Raw genomic sequence first — 18508 nt, 5'->3', positions numbered from 1 at the left:
GTTTAAAGAGTGAATAGTGCAACAAATGTCAATCAGGCAAAAATTCCTAGAAATTCAAGCAAAAACTAGAGCATGAGAACATTCATTGTTAAAAATTCTCCTAAACTTAAGAATACAATCATTGCATCTAAGGTGAACCACCATTGGCTATGTGAGCACGTATGTCAATCAAAATTTAAGTAAGGGACATGTGCAATGTGAACTCCCCCCAATACTTAAGATGTACATTGCCCTCATTGTACACATGCAAGCACAATAAAAGTATAACAATTTAAAACACATGTGGGAGTGGACAATTGAAACAATATTCCCCTGACTCCTAGTGGTGCGTTTGATGGAGCTAAATCCTTGGGAGTTAAATTCCAACGGGTCGTGAAGCACACACGGCCAAGTGTAAAACACATTGACCATGTCTATGACTAACCCTCAATTTCCATACTGACAAGACCATTTGCGAGCATACACAAGGGGGTTCATTGAGGCTCAATAAACAAAAACAACTCGAGTATATAAAAAAATAGAGTAATGAAATACAACTCGAGACAAATTAAAAGATAAACTCAGAAGGAGGATCCTTTCTGAGCATACAAGTACAAAATAAAATACGAAAAATAAGAACAGAGAAAGTAAAGACGCCTCAAGTGTAGGTGTCAATTACTGGTGCATCTGTTGCCGCTGCTGGTGAAGATGACGCTGGTGCTACAAAATAAATAAAGATTGGGCGAAGAAAAGAGAAAGAAAATCTAACGGATGAAATGAGAGTGAGGACAAGAAAACGGCCGGAAAACTCAAGTAACAATCCTTTAAAATGACGGTGAAAGGTCAGAAGAGTGCAAGGGTGATCTCTGAGTGATTAGGAGTGTAAAGATGAAGAAAACCGAAAAGATTGTAAAGAAAATCCGCGGTTCTTGAGTTGTTGTGCATCCACACGGGCGTGTGGAAATTACCCACGCCCGTGTGACTCCCCAGGAGAGACCCACAGGTGCAGATGCACACCCCTGTGGCTTCTCTGTCCAATCAAGAAAATTCTCTAAGTGTTGGTGTCTTGATCTTTTACAAGCTATTGTTGTGATTTTCTTGCAAATTATTGGTATTATCATGTGCTTAATTGTGTGGTGAAGTTTTCTTGGTTGTTTGAGCGTGTTTTTTTATGATTCACTAATTACTTTTGCATAATATAGGCAGGCTCTAAATAGATGTAAATGTTCAAAAATTTTCTACAGGGTCTATAATTTTTTCTATGTCATCCAGAGAAGACACATGGCCGTGTTGAAATTCCACACGGTCATGTGTTTTCATTCAGAGCTCATTTCGAGAAGACACAGGGGCGTGTGTCTGCCCCTGTGAATGTCCTTGTGACGGTTACACGCCTGTGGGTAATTTCCACACGGGCTTGTGTTTCTCTGCAAAGTTCAGAGCTCGATCCAGAGAAGACACAGGGGCGTGTGCCTGCCCCTGTGGATGACCCTGTGAACTACACATGTGTGTGGGTAATTTCCACACACCCGTATGAATCTTTGTAGAGAAGTTCTCTATCATCCCGAGAAGACACAGGGGCGTGTGGATGCCCCTGTGAGTGGTCCTGTAATGATCCACGACCGTGTGGAATTTCCATACGGGCTTGTGGAACACATAGAGAAATTTCTCGGATGGATAGAGAAGCCATAGGGGCATGTGGGTACCCCTGTGGGTTGGGCACACGGGCGTGGGAATTTCCACATGCCCATGTAGTTGCGTTTAGAGCCAAAGAGTGTCATCCCGAGAGCACACAAGCCCGTGTGGGTGCCCGTGTGGATGTACAGAATTCAAAAGGCCGACTTCTCTTTATAAATCTTGTTCATCTTTTCATTTTCACACTCCCAAACACTTTGAGAATGCATCCTCGAACTCTCCCGACTTTGCACCGTCAATTTAGGGAGATTTTACTCGAGTTTTCTGGCCAATTTCAAGGTTTTCATCTTCATCTTGTCAGCAAAACCTCATTCTCTCTTTTCTTAGTCATTCTTGATTTTACTCCATTAAAACTGGTGAATGTGCTTTGTTTTGATGTTTAAATGTTGGAAGCATGTTTTAGGAGAACTTTAGAATGAATTTATAATTCATTTTTGAGTGTATTGCTTAGTGGATGTGCAGTATTATTATTTTCAATAAATTTGATTGACTTCTTTTCAATTCTTGCAAACATTGCCCCCAGGACAAAGAAACAAGTGGAAAAACATCCTAGAGAGCACTCTGTTGAGCCAAAGCATATGGAGTTCACCGTTCCTGAGCACCGGGCTCAGTTTGAGTGACTATCGAAACTCAAGTTTGGTCAGACATGATTCCTGGACTTGAGCGCTCTCAGGGAGGTTCAGTTAGCTGATGATATGGCAGACTAGGTCGAGCAATTGCTTTTCGTTGGGAGTTGGTACCGTCTGTTCTTATTCGGGAGCCGACCATTCATATGCTGACACTAGAAGTACTTGCATCCTTTGAGTTTGATAGATCGTATTTTCCTTTTGACAGTGTTGACGCCATACAATTCAGAATATTTAGACATCACCATACTATGAGCATCACACAGTTCTTGATTTGGTTGGGATTATACGATGAGGACTTTACTGCCACAGAGTAGTACGAGAAGCTTCTTACAGATTACCCAGGTTACTTTACTCCTCAACGCGCGTATGGAGTATTATGTGGCCATGGACAGTATGAGTTGGGGGTGTCAAAGGTGTCTTGTCCATCTCGGTCGAGCTACAGATACATCCACGCCGTCTTGAGCAGATCAGTGAATGGCCATGGCGACAGTACTGGAGTTTGGAGCATACAGAAGCTTCTATACTTAAACTCCATGGTATAGAGTGAGCCATTACATTTGGGGCACATTATGGCTGAGTATTTGAGACACCAGAGGCAGTATACCTAGATCGGCGTCTTCTCCTCTGGTTCCTACATTACTAGGCTCATCACCGGGATAGGTCAACTGGACGCTATCAGAGAAGCGAAGAAGATGATCGTACCTTCTCCCCTAGGTATAGAGGTGATGAGACAGATGGGGATGCTACACTGGTACTGGCTGGGAGTTCATATACTTATTTTACGCACACTAGAGCCAGTTGAGGCTGAGAGTAATGCAGCAGAGGGCTCAGAGCCAGTGCTAGAGCCATAACCCGAGCAGACGGTGACATAGGCACCTCCCACAGCATAGGAGACACCCCAACTGTGTATATTTTCTTCCAATCGAGGACATGATCAATTTGACAGGCTCGAGACTGCTGTGGAAGTGCTACAGGAAGATCGGGCTACACAGGTCACGAACCACACTGAGGTGATGTCGCATCTCGACATATTACAGCAAATACTCGAGCGAGACATGACCTCACCATTTGTTATGAGACCGAGGACCCCTCACAAATCACCAGCAGTAGCACCAGCACAATCACCAACACCAGTACCTTCTTCACTAGCACAAGTAATAGCACCAGTAGAGACCACAGAGGACACCGATACTTGATGCATCTTTCTTTTAGTTCTTTGTGTTTTTGTATTTTATTTTCTGTATTTTATTTTAAACTTTTACTACTCAGAAAGGATCTTCCTTCTGAGTTTATGTTTAATTTTCATTTTGTCTCGAGTTGTATTTCATTGTTTTATCTTTATCCACTCAAGTTTTATTTTGTATTTTTTGAGCTTTACTGAATCCCTCTTACGTATACGTGCAGATGGTCTTATGAGTATGGAAATTGAGGACTAGTCATAGACACGATCTATGTGATTTTCACATGGCCGTGTGCGCTCCATAACCAATTGGAACTCAACTCTCAAGGAATATAGCTCCATCAAATGTACCATTACGAGTTCATGGGAGTATTGTTTCAAAGAATCCACACTGGCGTGTGAAAATTACACACACCCGTGTGAAAAATCCACAGGGGCGCTCACACGGGCGTGTGAAATCCCGATTCCAACCCTTTAAAAGTCGATTTCAGCCCCGATTTTAGTATTCTTTTCTCCACCTTTTCACAAACTTGAGAGAGGGCTGCAGCTAGGGTTTTGAGAGGTATTGGCTAGGGCTTTGGAGAGGTTCTACGGCTCTGACATCACGCACCGTTTGGAAGAAGGTTAGTGGGAGAGCTTTTGTCGGCACCGATCCGGCGAGGTGTATCCTAGGCCGAACAAAGGGACCCTTGGGATGAGTAGAGGACTCTCCACAAGACTATCACCATGACTAACGAGGGGGTTTTCTATGGATACTTTGTTTTTACATTCGATTTCATTGATTGTATCTAGCTCCATGGAGAGCTAAAAACCTAGTGGGTACTTTGGTATTAGTGAACCCTAAGATGTATTCGTTTCATTGAATCTCTTTATTATGCTTTCAATTAATTGATGTTTATTGTGAGTTCCAATCTCGTATGCTTGATGATTGCTTCCCCGCAAGTGTACGGGATCGCCAAGTAATACCTCACGTGAAGACGCGAGGATCGTATTCCACGAGGCTAAGGATCTCCTATTACTCCTTCTCGAGCTATTATCTAGCCTAAGATCTCAAGTGATGGGTTTTACTCTACTAAAAGTAATTAAAGTTAAAACGAGATTATGACTAAATTAGAGAGAACAAGCAATAAGCAAGCAAGAAAATCAATGAGGTGCAAAGGCCTATGGATGAGGATCCCCTTGAGGGGTTATCATGCAACATGGATGATGATCTAAAGATGCAAGGGTAAAATGGACCATGAGATTCCAAGATTAGAACAACCCCAATTTCTCGGCGATTGAACCCTAATCCCATACAAACATAGATAGGAATTTCTTCCAAATCTACATTCCTATGATTGCATTAAGTACGAGGAAATCTCACTTAGGAATAAACCTACTCTTCTTCAGATTAAACCTACATGGAGAGCTACCAAACACCAAATTTCTCGGCGTGATGATACAAGTATCCCCTTCTAATCCATTCATGATCTAATACATGCGAGCAAGTCACATCTACATGCATCACTCATAAAAGAGCTACGGATTTCTCCTTAGTGTAGCACTTAGCATGAAAACAATGGACTAGATCTCAAAATTACCCAAGCATGGAATTAACAAGTTATCATCCAACATACATGATAAAACCCCCCAAGGTTCACCAACACCCGGTGGCCTTGGGGGTCTAGTGTGTCATCATCCCACAACAAGCAATACAAACAAGCACAACATGAAACAAAAGCATAAATGACACTCCCTAGATGAAATGGTGAAGGAGGAGGTGAAGAATGTGCCGAATGACGCTTTCCCCACCAAAGGAGTGCCAAATGACGCTTCCTCTAGCCGTGGGTCTCCTTCCTTCAAATTGTGGTAGATCTCCCCTTGAATGATGCTGCCTTCTTGCCTTGAGAGTCTTGGACCTTGGGCTTGAATGATCTTCTAGCTTCCTTGCCCTTCTTCTCCTTCCCAAGGTTGCCCAAAATCTCCCAAGTGATCTCCCCAAAGTCGGCCAAGAAAAGGTCCAGCCAAAAAGTCCTCTTTTCTGCCCTAAAAGTTGGTATTTATAACCCCCCCGAGGCATACGGGTCGTATAGGGCTCGTATGGGGGTCATATAGCACCCAAAAACCCTAGATTCACGATCCATACAGGGTGCATATGGCCCCCATACTGGGTAGTATAGAAATCTGGGCAGACACTCCAAATCAATCTGCTGCTACAGTGCATACGACCCCCATACTGGGTAGTATGGTGGTAGTATGAAAATCATGTTTTCTTCTCTTTTCGTCCAAATGATATCTTTTTGATCTCCATGGCTTCCTTATGCCCTACAAAGCAAATAATAGACGATTAAGCGCAAAACGGGCATCAAACCTCACAAAATGCATGCAAAGTGAATACGATATATACATGAAAATATCTACATTTAGACACTTATCAAATATCCCCACACGTAAGCATTGCTTGTCCCCAAGCAAACAACTCATGAGAAACAAAGAGACTGAGAAGTGGCTAAATGCATTACCTCTGGCATCAAGTAAATATAAGACTCCAAAAGCAATTGACAATGATACATAGATGTTGAGTCATAGTCAATAAGCATAATAAAAATATCTTGTTTCACCCCTTATATGTTTGTGTCGTGTAAGTGAATCTTATATCTCATATGCCATGATCTGGTCTAGCCTAAGGACTTCAATCAGTACAGCTCTAGATGCTAATCACTCCACTTACAAAGAATACTAAGTCTTAAACTACTAAGTGCTACTTCAATGGCCAAATAAGATCCTTCTAATTCTATACCTTGAAACTAAGTCCACTTTCTACTCAAAACCTTTGGTAGGTACTCAAAAAGATCACTAGGGTTTTTATTTTCATTTCATCATTCATTTCTTTTTTTTTTTTGAGTCCGACTAACGTAGACTGCATCAACATCATTTTTAAATCTTTCTGGAGGGTGCACATGCTGGTTAGGCACAAGAGCCACCCAACTACTCGATTACAGTCTACATAGACGCATTCATGCTTCAATAGCAGAGGAATACTGACAAAGACTCATTTTTTTTTCTCTCTTTTTTTTTCATTCATTTCATTTTTCATTATTTTTTTTTTCACATTCACCCTAGATCACATCTTCAGAGTACTCTACATGCCCGAAAACTAGGATTAGCTCAACAAAACTTAGAAGTTCTTAAGAGAACATTGAAGGATAGAACTTAGTGTTCTAAGGCCAAGTACTCAAAGTAGTGTGTTATGCATACAAGAGAGTTAGAGTAGTCACATTGGCTATTCCTAGGGCATCGACAAAAAAAATTCAGTGCACATGACAATACTAGGGGTAAAACAGGATTCAATAAAGTATATAAACAAATAACTCACATCAATCATTAATCCAAGCTAAAAGAATTTTACAAGAATGAACAAAGGCAACATAGGTAACACTAGCATGTAGTAAATGATCCTAATACATGAAATACACCCATCCCCACACTTAGTGTTGTACATTGCCCTCAATGTACACTAATCATGAAAAACATGCAAGATGAAGCAATGCAAATAATAAAGGAGGGTGAAAACGAACTCCCTGGTTCAAATTGTGCTCGTCGTGAGTAGGACGTGAGAAAATGTGTGGTGAGCAATACATGTCCCGTCCGACCTCCATTAAAACCAGGAAAGCTCACCAAATTCCCTTAATGCCCTGCAAGGCAAAAAGGGGGCATCATCATTCCACAAAGAATTTAAAGATACAAGCACAAGGGGAAAACTAGAGAGTAGTCAACAAAAACACAAAGATGAAAATAAAAAAGAGTTTGACAATCACAAGTCGGTAGGGTAAGAACCATGCCAACTCATCAAAACACAAAAATACAAAACAAAGCAAACTAAGTAAACGATAGGTGTCCATGCTCAATCTTGTCCTTAGAATTAATTCTCTCATCACAAAATGACATCTTGTTCCATGTGGTCACCCCGTGTGGTGTAAATATCACTCCATGGTTGCTTGCCAATTTCTTCATCCCCAAAATTCCTACAAACCATGAAAAACCCAATCAAGCACGGAGGAATCCAATATGATTCAAAAGATAGTGTAAGAGATGAAGAAACAATGAAAAATATGAAGGATAGTGTCCATACGGCCGTATGGGGCCGTATGGGTACTGTTTATTTCGACAGAACCTCCACAAAAACATGAAAATAGAAAACTTTTGTACATAAATTCAAGGGAGACTTCATCCATAACAATCACACCATCCAAACCAAGCAAAATGCTAAATAAATTCCACACAAAAGCTCCAAGAATTCCCAAGAAATGAATGAGATAAAACTAGGGCATAGAAAAAGCATACCGATGAAATCTTGAGAAAACAAGCTTTAAACTCGAGGAAAACTACTAGATCGATGTCTCAAATGGGTGAGGAGAAGATTTAGGAGGAAAAATGAGGAGATTTGGCCAAGAAATGAGTGAGAAAGAAGAGAGAAAATCGGTGGAGAAAGAGAGAAAAGAAGAGAATGGAAGAAAGAGAGAGAGAGAGAGAGATTAAATGGGGGGGACCCGACCCCATACGGCCCCCATACAACCCAGTATGGGGGCCGTATGGGCCAAATGACCCTCTCGGCCGAGAGGGCATCCCGTAACAGACGGCCCCGTATAGGGGCCGTATGGGGGGCCGTCTGTGATGGCACAGAGCCTCTGTGTCGTCTCAGACGGCCACCATACGGCCCAATAAGGTCGTATACCCATTAAAACCAATAAAAACTTCAAAAACCTGCCACAAATGATGAAAATAAATGATATAGCAAGCTCAAAGACTCCTCCAAAAATGAGTGAATTGAATAAAATGACGATCAAGTGCATGAATTAACACCTAAATATGAGTTTCTCAAGAAGTTGCACAAACATCACAATCAAAACGATGAGAACAATGTGCCAAGTGTGTGAGAATGAACTTATTCAAAAACAAACAAACCTAAGAAATATGAAAATTGAAATGAACTAAGAACTAAAAAATGAAAAATGCAAGCAAACACCACTGAACGCTTGGGTTGCCTCCCAAAAAGCGCTTGTTTAACGTCACGAGTAAATAAGGAGGCTTGAAAATGGTGTGTTCATCCCGACTTGAAGTTGCATAAGAACTACCAAGAAATACGAAACATACCTTCCGGGATGGTGTTAAATTGAAGGCCAAGCATGAGTTACCTTTTGGCCTCCATGAAAAAAGCTTGGGCCGGGAATTGTGCAATTTAAACTTGGGCGGATCCTTAGATGGTTTGAACCTCCTCCCCGCTTCTTCTTTGGTCCCGACAAGAATTCCTTTGAGTACCCCACCACAAAGTTGCTTAGGCCTCCAAGGAAAAAGCTTTGATCGAGAGTTGTTTAAGCTCGGCATGGGTGGGTCATTGGACGGCCTCAACCTCCTGCCCACATTTTCTTCCTCGACTCTTGGAAAGTTGCCTTGGATCATCAAAAGGAGTTGCTTAGACTTCCAAGGGAACAAGTTTGGTTGAGAACTCGTGAAGCTTTGTGTAGGTGGAACAATTGGTGGCTTTAACATCCTATCCACAATTTTTTTCTCAACCATGGTTTGATGAACTTCAAGTGCCCATAACATTTGCTTGGGCCGCCAAGGAAAAATTTTTGCTTTGGAATTGTCCAAGCCTGGCATTGGTGGGTTCAAGGATGACATTGGTTTCCTCCCCACATCTTCAAATATAATTCCCGGAATTTTGTTTTTGCACTTGACTAAAATTAAAGGATGGATGGAAAAATCTATGTTAAGGCAAGTAGCATCTTCACATGTAATCGATTGAGTTTCTTCTACTTCCTTAACATGTTTTCATGACCATGATGCCATCCTCCCCCTTTCCTTCTTCAATTTCACATTGAGGTGAAACCTCTACCATTTGCTCAGAAGGTATTGATGCTACATCATTTGCTTCTTCCACCTCCAACACCTCAATATGAGCATCCACCACAATCTCATTGACTTTCCCTTCATCTCTTGTGCCATTTTCAATTAGGGCTTCTATAGATGGTGGCAATTTGACTGATTCTTTGGAATACTCTCCCATCTTGTTTTCCACACTTTGAAGAGATTGTTGAGCATTAAATTCTTTCGCATTCATAGCTTCAAGTTCGGCATCCGCATACCTCATGAAACTTGCAAAAACAATTTGTGTATTGAATCCCCAACGATTAAGTTGCTTATCGACTGGAGGTTGGTAATGCCATGGTTTTTGAAAAGTGGGTTCCTGTAGCAATCCTTGGTGAGGGTAAAACCATTGTTGAGAATCCATGGCCCTGTGTCAACATGTAAAACTAAAATCAATAAGCTAACAAAGAAAACAATTAAGAAGAAAAATAAATAAATATTGACAAAAGGTGTAAAAGAAACATAGAAAGACAAATATTTACAAAAGAAAAGATAAATGGCTAGAGTAATAATCTAAAAGTTTCCTAGAATTCCTTAAAGTCCCCGGCAACGGCGCCAAAAACTTGATTGCTTCCCCGCAAGTGTACGGGATCGCCAAGTAATACCTCGCGTGAAGACGCGAGGATCGTATTCCACGGGGCTAAGGATCTCCTATTACTCCTTCTTGAGCTATTATCTAGCCTAAGATCTCAAGTGATGGGTTTTACTCTACTAAAAGTAATTAAAGCTAAAACGAGATTATGACTAAATTAGAGAGAACAAGCAATAAGCAAGCAAGAAAATCAATGAGGTGCAAAGGCCTATGGATGAGGATCCCCTTGAGGGGTTATCATGCAACATGGATGATGATCTAAAGTTGCAAGGGTAAAATGGACCATGAGATTCCAAGATTAGAACAACCCCAATTTCTCGGCGATTGAACCCTAATCCCATACAAACATAGATAGGAATTTCTTCCAAATCTACATTCCTACGATTGCATTAAGTACGAGGAAATCTCACTTAGGAATAAACCTACTCTTCTTCGGATTAAACTTACATGGAGGGCTACCAAACACCCAATTTCTCGGCGTGATGATACAAGTATCCCCTTCTAATCCATTCATGATCTAATACATGCGAGCAAGTCACATCTACATGCATCACTCATAAAAGAGCTACGGATTTCTCCTTAGTGTAGCACTTAGCATGAAAACAATGGACTAGATCTCAAAATTACCCAAGCATGGAATTAACAAGTTATCATCCAACATACATGATAAAACCCCCCAAGGTTCACCAACGCCCGGTGGCCTTGGGGTCTAGTGTGTCATCATACCACAACAAGCAATACAAACAAGCAAAACATGGAACAAAAGCATAAATGACACTCCCTAGATGAAATGGTGAAGGAGGAGGTGAAGAATGTGCCGAATGACGCTTTCCATGCCAAAGGAGTGACAAATGACTCTTTCTCTAGCTGTGGGTCTCCTTCCTTCAAATCGTGGTAGATCTCCCCTTGAATGATGCTGCCTTCTTGCCTTGAAAGTCTTGGACCTTGTGCTTGAATGATCTTCTAGCTTCCTTGTCCTTCTTCTCCTTCCCAAGGTTGCCCAAAATCTCCCAAGTGATCTCCCCAAAGTCGGCCAAGAAAAGGTCCAGCCAAAAAGTCCTCTTTTCTGCACTAAAAGTTGGTATTTATACCCCCCCCCGAGGCATACGGGTCATATGGGTGTCGTACGGGGTGCATACGACCCCCATACTGGGTAGTATGGAAATCTGGGCAGACACTCCAAATCAATCTGCTGCTACAGTGCATATGGCCCCCATACTGGGTAGTATGGCGGTAGTATGAAAATCCTATTTTCTTCTCTTTTTGCCCAAATGATATCTTCTTGTTCTCCATGGCTTCCTTATGCCCTATAAAGCAAATAATAGACGATTAAGCGCAAAACGGGCATCAAACCTCACAAAATGCATGCAAAGTGAATACGATATATACATGAAAAAATCTACATTTAGACACTTATCACTTGATTGTATGAATACCCCCCTCGAGTAACACAAGGGTTGAGAGTTCTTCTTTGTAACTCTTGTGAGTGAGTGACACACCATTAGAGTTAGACAAAGCTTGATTAGAGAGAGTTGACAGGTTGAATCGAGAGATAGCGGAGCGTCCCCTTTCCCCTCCGGTGTGATCTATCCTACCTCCATGTTCCAAGAGTTCTTTGCGGCTATAGTAGAGTGAATGGGCTAAGGGATGACCTTCCGCTGGGGCTTAGTTGCGAGTGCAACAGAGTGAAGCGTTGAAATGATTTTAGCATCTAGGGCTTAATTGTAGCTAGGGATCTTTTACCTGGACCAAAGGGTTAGGTCTATACATAGGAATAGGGTTTATCATTTGGAATCCCTAGAGCTCATTGCAATTCTATACGAGTAAGAGGTGTTGAGATTGTTCGATTTCTCCTCCGGGACATATATAGAGTTAGGCAAGGTTGACCTTAGATTTGGGACTATGCAATTAAGGATTTCCACGACTCACTATTGCATTAATTAGGAAGCATAATAGAGGTTTCTTGCACTTGAAATGATTGTCCTAGGTAAAACAATATCCGGGTACCCCATCTTTATCGATTGCTTTACCTTCTCCTTTACTTGTGCTCTTTTTCTTGTTATTTTTACTCTTGAGAATTGAATCTTCTCACACATATCACTATTCATCTTCCACATTAGTTAAGAAACAATTTAAGTGTCTTTATTCCCTATTCTCTGTGGATATGATACCCACTCATCTGGGATTATTACTTCGACACCAGTGCACTTGCATTGTACACGCATATACGGACGTGTCAAGTTTTTGGCTCCATTGCCAGGGCGTAGGCGTTTAGAGATATTTTGCATTTTGTTTTTCTTAGCTATTCATTTATTCATTCTATTTCATATTTCCTTATTCTATCATCGTTCTGATTTTGTTTCCTTTCTTTTGGTGCAGCTCCAGGTTATGACCCGAGGGAACCCCTCCATACTGATTGAAGGATATCCCGAGCTTAAACGTACACTTAGAAGAAAAGGGAAAGAACCTGTGCAAGAACAGTCCAATCTAGGTAATTTGGAAGTAGAAGAATTTGTAAACATGGCAGAATAGAATGAGCAGCAGCAGACATTATCTGATTATACCAGACCTTCGGTATTGGGGACACAATCGAGCATTGTGCATCCCTTGATTATAGCTCAGAACTTCAAGCTGAAGCCGGCATTCATCCATATGTTGCAGCAATCCGCGCAGTTCAATGGTTTGGCGGATGAGGATCCAAACAGTCATATAGAGAACTTTCTCGAGGTGTGTGATATGCTGAAGATAAATGGGGTAACAGATGATGCCATCAAGTTGAGGGCCTTCCCATTTTCCTTGAAAGCGAAAGCGAAGTAGTGGCTACACTCATTACCTAGAGCATCAATTACCACATGGAAAGAGATGGTAGAAACTTTTCTTGGCCGTTATTTCCCTCCCGAAAAATCTGCAAAGCTTAGGAATGAGATCTCATCCTTTGTACAATTGGAATTGGAGTTTCTATTTGAGAAGTGGGAAAGGTTCAAGGAGCTCCTGAGAAAGTGCCCGCAACATGGATTCCCGGAGTGGATGATTCTTCAGACCTTTTATAATGGTCTGAATCCGAGTACAAGGCAACTCTTGGATGCAGCAGCAGGAGGTACCTTAAGTAGCAAGACCCCCAGTGAGGCCCATCAATTAATTGAAGAAATGGGGTTAAACAGCTACCAATGGAATGCCAGGGAAAAGAAAAAGGAGGCCGGTCTCCATGAGATAGATGCAGTGACTTTGTTGGCGGCTCAAGTGGAATCATTGAGTAAGAAGTTAGATATTCTAACTTCGATCAGAGTAGCGGCCGTGATTACTTTTACCGGGTGTGGTGGAGGACATGCTCCCTCCGATTGCCCAATATCTATTGGTGATGCATCTTCGGTTGAGAACGTCGATTTTGTAAGTAATAGCATCAGGACTCAAAGGAACCCATACATCAACACCTACAATACAGGTTGGAAGAATCATCCCAATTTCTCGTGGAGTAACCAAGGTCCACAAAAGGCCATGGGGCCACCGAGTTTCCAACAACAAGGCCCAAATGTGGAAAACAGAGTTTCAGAATTGGAGACCCGAATGACCGATTTGGAAAAGGCCTTAACTAGGTTTGTGCAATCGTCAAATACAAGGTTTGAATCAGTTGAGGCTATACTTCGCAACCATACCGCCTCCTTACATAATCTTGAAAATCAAGTGGGGCAGATTGCGAAGTCCTTATCGGAAAGGCCACATAGAAGTTTTCCGAGCAATACCGAGACTAACCCTAGAGAGCATGTGAAGGCGATCACTTTGAGAAGTGGTCGTGAGGTCGACGGTAGGCTTCCGAGTGAGAAGACAAATGAACACGCACCCGAGGTTATAGAGGTTGAAGAGGGAAAAGCAAAGAGAAGAAGATGGCACCTCCACCTTTTAAGCCAAGGATCCATTATCCCTCTAGATTGAAGAATGATCAAGGGGATGAACAGTACAAGAAGTTCCTGAGTTTGTTTTAGCAACTCCACATCAATATTCCTTTTGTTGAGGTATTGGCCCAAATGCCTAAGTATGCCAAATTCTTGAAGGACTTGTTGACTAACAAGAGGAAGTTAGAGGAGAGTGCTTCAATGATCTTAGATGCGTCTTGCTCGGCGGTCATGCAAAAGAACATGCCGAACAAGAAGAAAGACCCGGGAAGCTTCATCATTCTGTGTAATATCGGCAATTTAGGTGAAAAAATGGCATTGGTGGATTCAGGGGCTAGCATCAACATCATGCCATACACCTTCTTCCAAAAGCTAGGCTTGGGTAAGCCTAGACCTACTCAGATAACTTTGCAACTTGCGGACTGAACGGTGAGACATCCGAGAGGCATTATCGAGGACGTGCTTGTAAGGTAGATAAGTACATTTTTCCGGTTGACTTCGTAGTGCTAGACGTCGATGAGGATGCGGATGTACCCTTGATACTTGGGAGGCCGTTTTTGCGGGCTTCCAAGGCATTGATTGACATGGATGGCGGAGAGCTAACTTTGAGAGTTGGAGATGACAAGCTCACATACCGCCTTGCTGAAGCCATACGGCATTCTCTTGATTTCGATGATACTTTGTATTTTCTAGACGCTACTGATGAGATTGTTGATGAATACATGTAGGAGATGTTCAATCCGGATCCATACAAAGGCTTGTTCGACCAAAAGAAGGACAATGAAGAAGTAATGATGCATGGTTCAATGGAAAAAGTACCATCTACCCTGGGGATCTTGAATAAGGTGCTCCGAAAATTGAAGAGGGCTAGGAGACGCCACAGGAAACACTCCAAGGCTGTTGGAGACATGCGTGAACCGAACAGTTTGGGTGAACCATTTCAAGGCGGTCTCAAGCCTGACAATTCACCCTCTATCCTTAAGAGATTTTGCTCATCATGTTTCCAAACCATGGGTAAGAGGGTAACTTTCATCTATGAGCCCCCATGAGGTAAGACAAGGTACATCAAGCGAAGTGACGTTACACAAGCACTTCTTGGGAGGCAACCCAAGTGTTTACTGTTTTCTTAATTTGGTAGTTTAGTGTTGCATGAATAAAGTGTTGAGTGTTGGTGTCTTGATTTTCATATACTTGTGCTATGACTTTATTGTGGGTTTTCAAGTTCATTGTGTGTTTTCATGTGAATTTGGCAAAGTTTTGGTCATTTGAGCTATTTCTCATGTTTTTTCACTGGTATAAATTGCATATTGGGGCAGGCTCTGAGTGTGTAAGCATGTTTAGAAATTTTCTGCAGAGCCTGCAGGGTTTTCTAAGGATCCAGAGAAAACACACATGTGTGTGTAATTAACACACGCCCGTGGTTTTGTATTGCGAGCTCATCCAGAGAAGGCACAGGGGCATGGACTCGCCCCTGTGAACGACCATGTAATCCTCGCACGCCCGCGGGTAATTTCTGCACGGGCGTGTGAAGTCCTGTAGAGATTGGCAGACTTTCCCAAAAGCACACAGGAGCGTGGACTCGCCCCTGTGGCCGACCTTGTGAAAATCGCACGGGCGTGGGTAATTTCCACTCGCCCTTGTGAATCTCTACAGAGGAGCTCTCCCCATCCCGAGAAGACACAGGGGCGTGCACTTGCCCCTGTGAGTTGGGCTTGTGAATGCCCACACCCGTGTGGAATTTTCACACAGGCGTGCGGAACACTTAGCAATTTTTCTTGGATGTCCAGAGCAGCCACAGGGGCGTATGGCTGCCCCTGTGGGTCGAGCGCACGGGCGTGGTATTTCTCCCATGCCCGTGTATTTGCATTCAAAGGCAGCGAGTGTTTTCCCTAGAGCACACAGGGGCATGCACCTGCCCCTATGAAGCTTTCCTGTGGGGATACACGCCCGTGTGGATGCGCAGAATTCCAAGAGACGTGAGTTTTTCTTTAAAAATCTTTGTGGATTACCTTTTTCTTCATCTCCAATCACCAAAAAACCACTCTTAATCAACTTCTCTGCCCTTTACCATTGTTTTGGAGAATATTTTTTCACATTACGTGCGGATTTTCGGAATACTATCATCTGTTTTATCAGTAACCCTTCTTATCCTCTTTTCTTCACAAATCCTAGTATTTATTAAATTGAGAATCTTGAGTTCTGCCAATCTGTTTGGGAAGTCCTTAGGGGCTGTTTTAAGTTGAATTTTTGGAGAATTGATGCACAACCGTGCGGTTTTCACACCTACAGATCCACACGGGCATGGGTAATTTCTACAGGCCCGTGTGTATTTCTGCAGTATGCTATTTCTGAGTATTATTTTATCATTCCTTCCTCATTTATCGCAGGAATGACACCGCACTCGAGGAGGCAAGAAGGCAAGCGTCCTAGGGAGCCTTCACCCGAGCTAGCACATATTGTATTTCCGAATCCTGAACATCAAGCTCATTTCGAGCGGCTATTGGAGCTTAGGTTTGGCCAATCCCGGTTTATAGAGCTGAGTGTGCTAAGTGGGGTCCAGCCGGGTGATGAGTTAATCAGGGATTTGGAGGCGCTGATTGCCGTAGAAGGCTGGCAGAGGTTATTGTTTATACGAGAGCCAGTTTTTAGGCTGCTGATATTGGAGGTGCTAGTGTCTTTAGAGTTTGTGGATGACATACAGTTTAGAGTGTTCGCTCGTTAATTTGCTATGAGTATTTCTAAGTTTTTAGTTCGCATAGGCTTGTACCATGAGGCATATATAGAAACTGAGGAGTATGGACATCTACCAATAGATTACTTTGGCACCTTGAGTCCACAGCAGGCTTACCATGTTTTATGCGGACAGGGACAGCATAAACTGGGAATATCCAAGGCCACATGTTTGTCTCGACTGAGCTACAGATATTTATTCGATGTCATTAGTAGATCTGTGGATGGTCGAGGTGATAACACTAGTACTCTAAGCCGACAGAGTCTGCTTTATCTATATTCTATAGCTAGATCCGTGCCTATTCATCTGGGGCACATTGTGGCAAATTACATGCTGTACCAGGGCCAAAACGAGAGAGTAGGAGTATTATTTGTTGGTCTCTACATTACTAGACTTATTCTGGGGATGGGTTTCGGTGATGCTCTTCAGTATACCGATCAGACAGTTATCTCCTCTCTGCTTGGACTCGATACTCTCAGGATGATGGGAGTGGTGCGCAGATATGGGCCTGGAGCTTACATTTTAGCCACCACCACCAATGAGAGCGCCAGTGGCATTAGGGATGCAGCAGAGGGTTCTGCACAGATGGCGACCGAGACCTAAGGTGGCCCAGGTACCCTTTCAGGAGCCTATGATCATATTGAGAAGCTTGAGAGCACTATGAGTGTATTGTAGTCTGAGATCATCGAGATGCGGTCGATACAGTCAGGATAGTATGTCGATATGATGGCCCATTTTGACTTCTTACGATAGCTATTGAGAGGCAGACCACCACCTCCACCTGCACCCTTTGATCTTGCACCAGCAGCAGCATAGGATCTAGAGTGCGACATCGACACTTGATTTTATTTTCCTCGTCTTTTATTTCCGTATTTTATTTTGGACTTGTATACTCATAAAGAACTCTCCTTCTGAGTTTATTTTCATTTTGTATCTCGAGTTGTATTCATTATATTATATTTTATATTCTCGAGTTATTTTTATTTTTATTGAGGTTCACTGAACCCTCTTGTGTATGCGTGCAGATGGTCTTGTCATCATGGAAATTGAGGATTAGTCGTAGATACGGCCAATGTGTTTTACACTTGGACATGTGAGCTTCAAGATCCATTGGAACAACAATCCCAAGGACTTAGCTCCATCAAATGCAACACTAGGAGTCGGGGGTATTGTTTTTGATTGCTTCTCCCACATCTGAATCTAATTGAGTTACATTATGAATGAGCTTGCATGTGTACATTGGGGACAATGTACAACTTAAGTGTGGGGGGAAAGTTTCATAGCGTACGCATCTCTTTTATACTAGTTTTGATTGATATACATGCTCACATAGCCAATGGCGGTTCACCTTATTTGCATTGATTGAATTCTTGAGTTTAGGAAAAAAATTTAACATTGAATGTTTTCATGTTCTAGTTTTTGCTTGAATTTCTAGGAATTGTTACCCGATTGACACTTGTTACACTCTTCACCCTTTGAACCCTGTTGGAAACTCATGGTTGATGTATAAGGGACTAGTTTTAGTTGTTTATTATGTTAATTCTGAAAAAAAAAATTTGAAAATGAAAAAACCAAAAAAAAAAAATTGAAAAGAGAGAACAAAATAGTTTTGTCGTTTAGTTGTGCTTGTTAGGTGAAAAGAGCTACCACCTATGATGTATGAAGCTACTCTCATAAGTCTGATACTAGTTATGCCCTAATGAGAGAAAGAGCTATCTCATGGGATGTGTGAAAGCTACCAGCCCAATAGAAAGAGCTACCACCTCGAAAGTGTGAAAGCCACCTTAGCGGCTGCTTTGGAAAGGGCTACCTTAGAGGATGTGTGAAGCTACTACCCTTTTTGAATTTTTGTCACCTTTTGTAGATAAATAAGTCCCTTATACGTAGAACTTTAAGGAGTATACTTTG

At 42.1% G+C, this 18508-nt stretch overlaps 1 non-coding gene across 1 annotated transcript; it reads right to left on the bottom strand.

Moving 5' to 3' along the window:
• Positions 1–12889: 12889 nt before the first annotated feature.
• On the bottom strand, positions 12890–12996 carry LOC120250739. The gene has a single exon (XR_005533078.1). It is a non-coding gene; the product is annotated as a small nucleolar RNA R71 (small nucleolar RNA).
• Positions 12997–18508: the final 5512 nt, after the last annotated feature.

This window comes from Dioscorea cayenensis, chromosome 19 (assembly GCF_009730915.1).
Source record: "Dioscorea cayenensis subsp. rotundata cultivar TDr96_F1 chromosome 19, TDr96_F1_v2_PseudoChromosome.rev07_lg8_w22 25.fasta, whole genome shotgun sequence".
NCBI classification, from domain to species: Eukaryota; Viridiplantae; Streptophyta; class Magnoliopsida; order Dioscoreales; family Dioscoreaceae; genus Dioscorea; species Dioscorea cayenensis.
The sequence above is the reverse complement of the archived record's forward strand: the minus strand, read 5'-3'. Positions and strand labels throughout refer to the sequence as shown.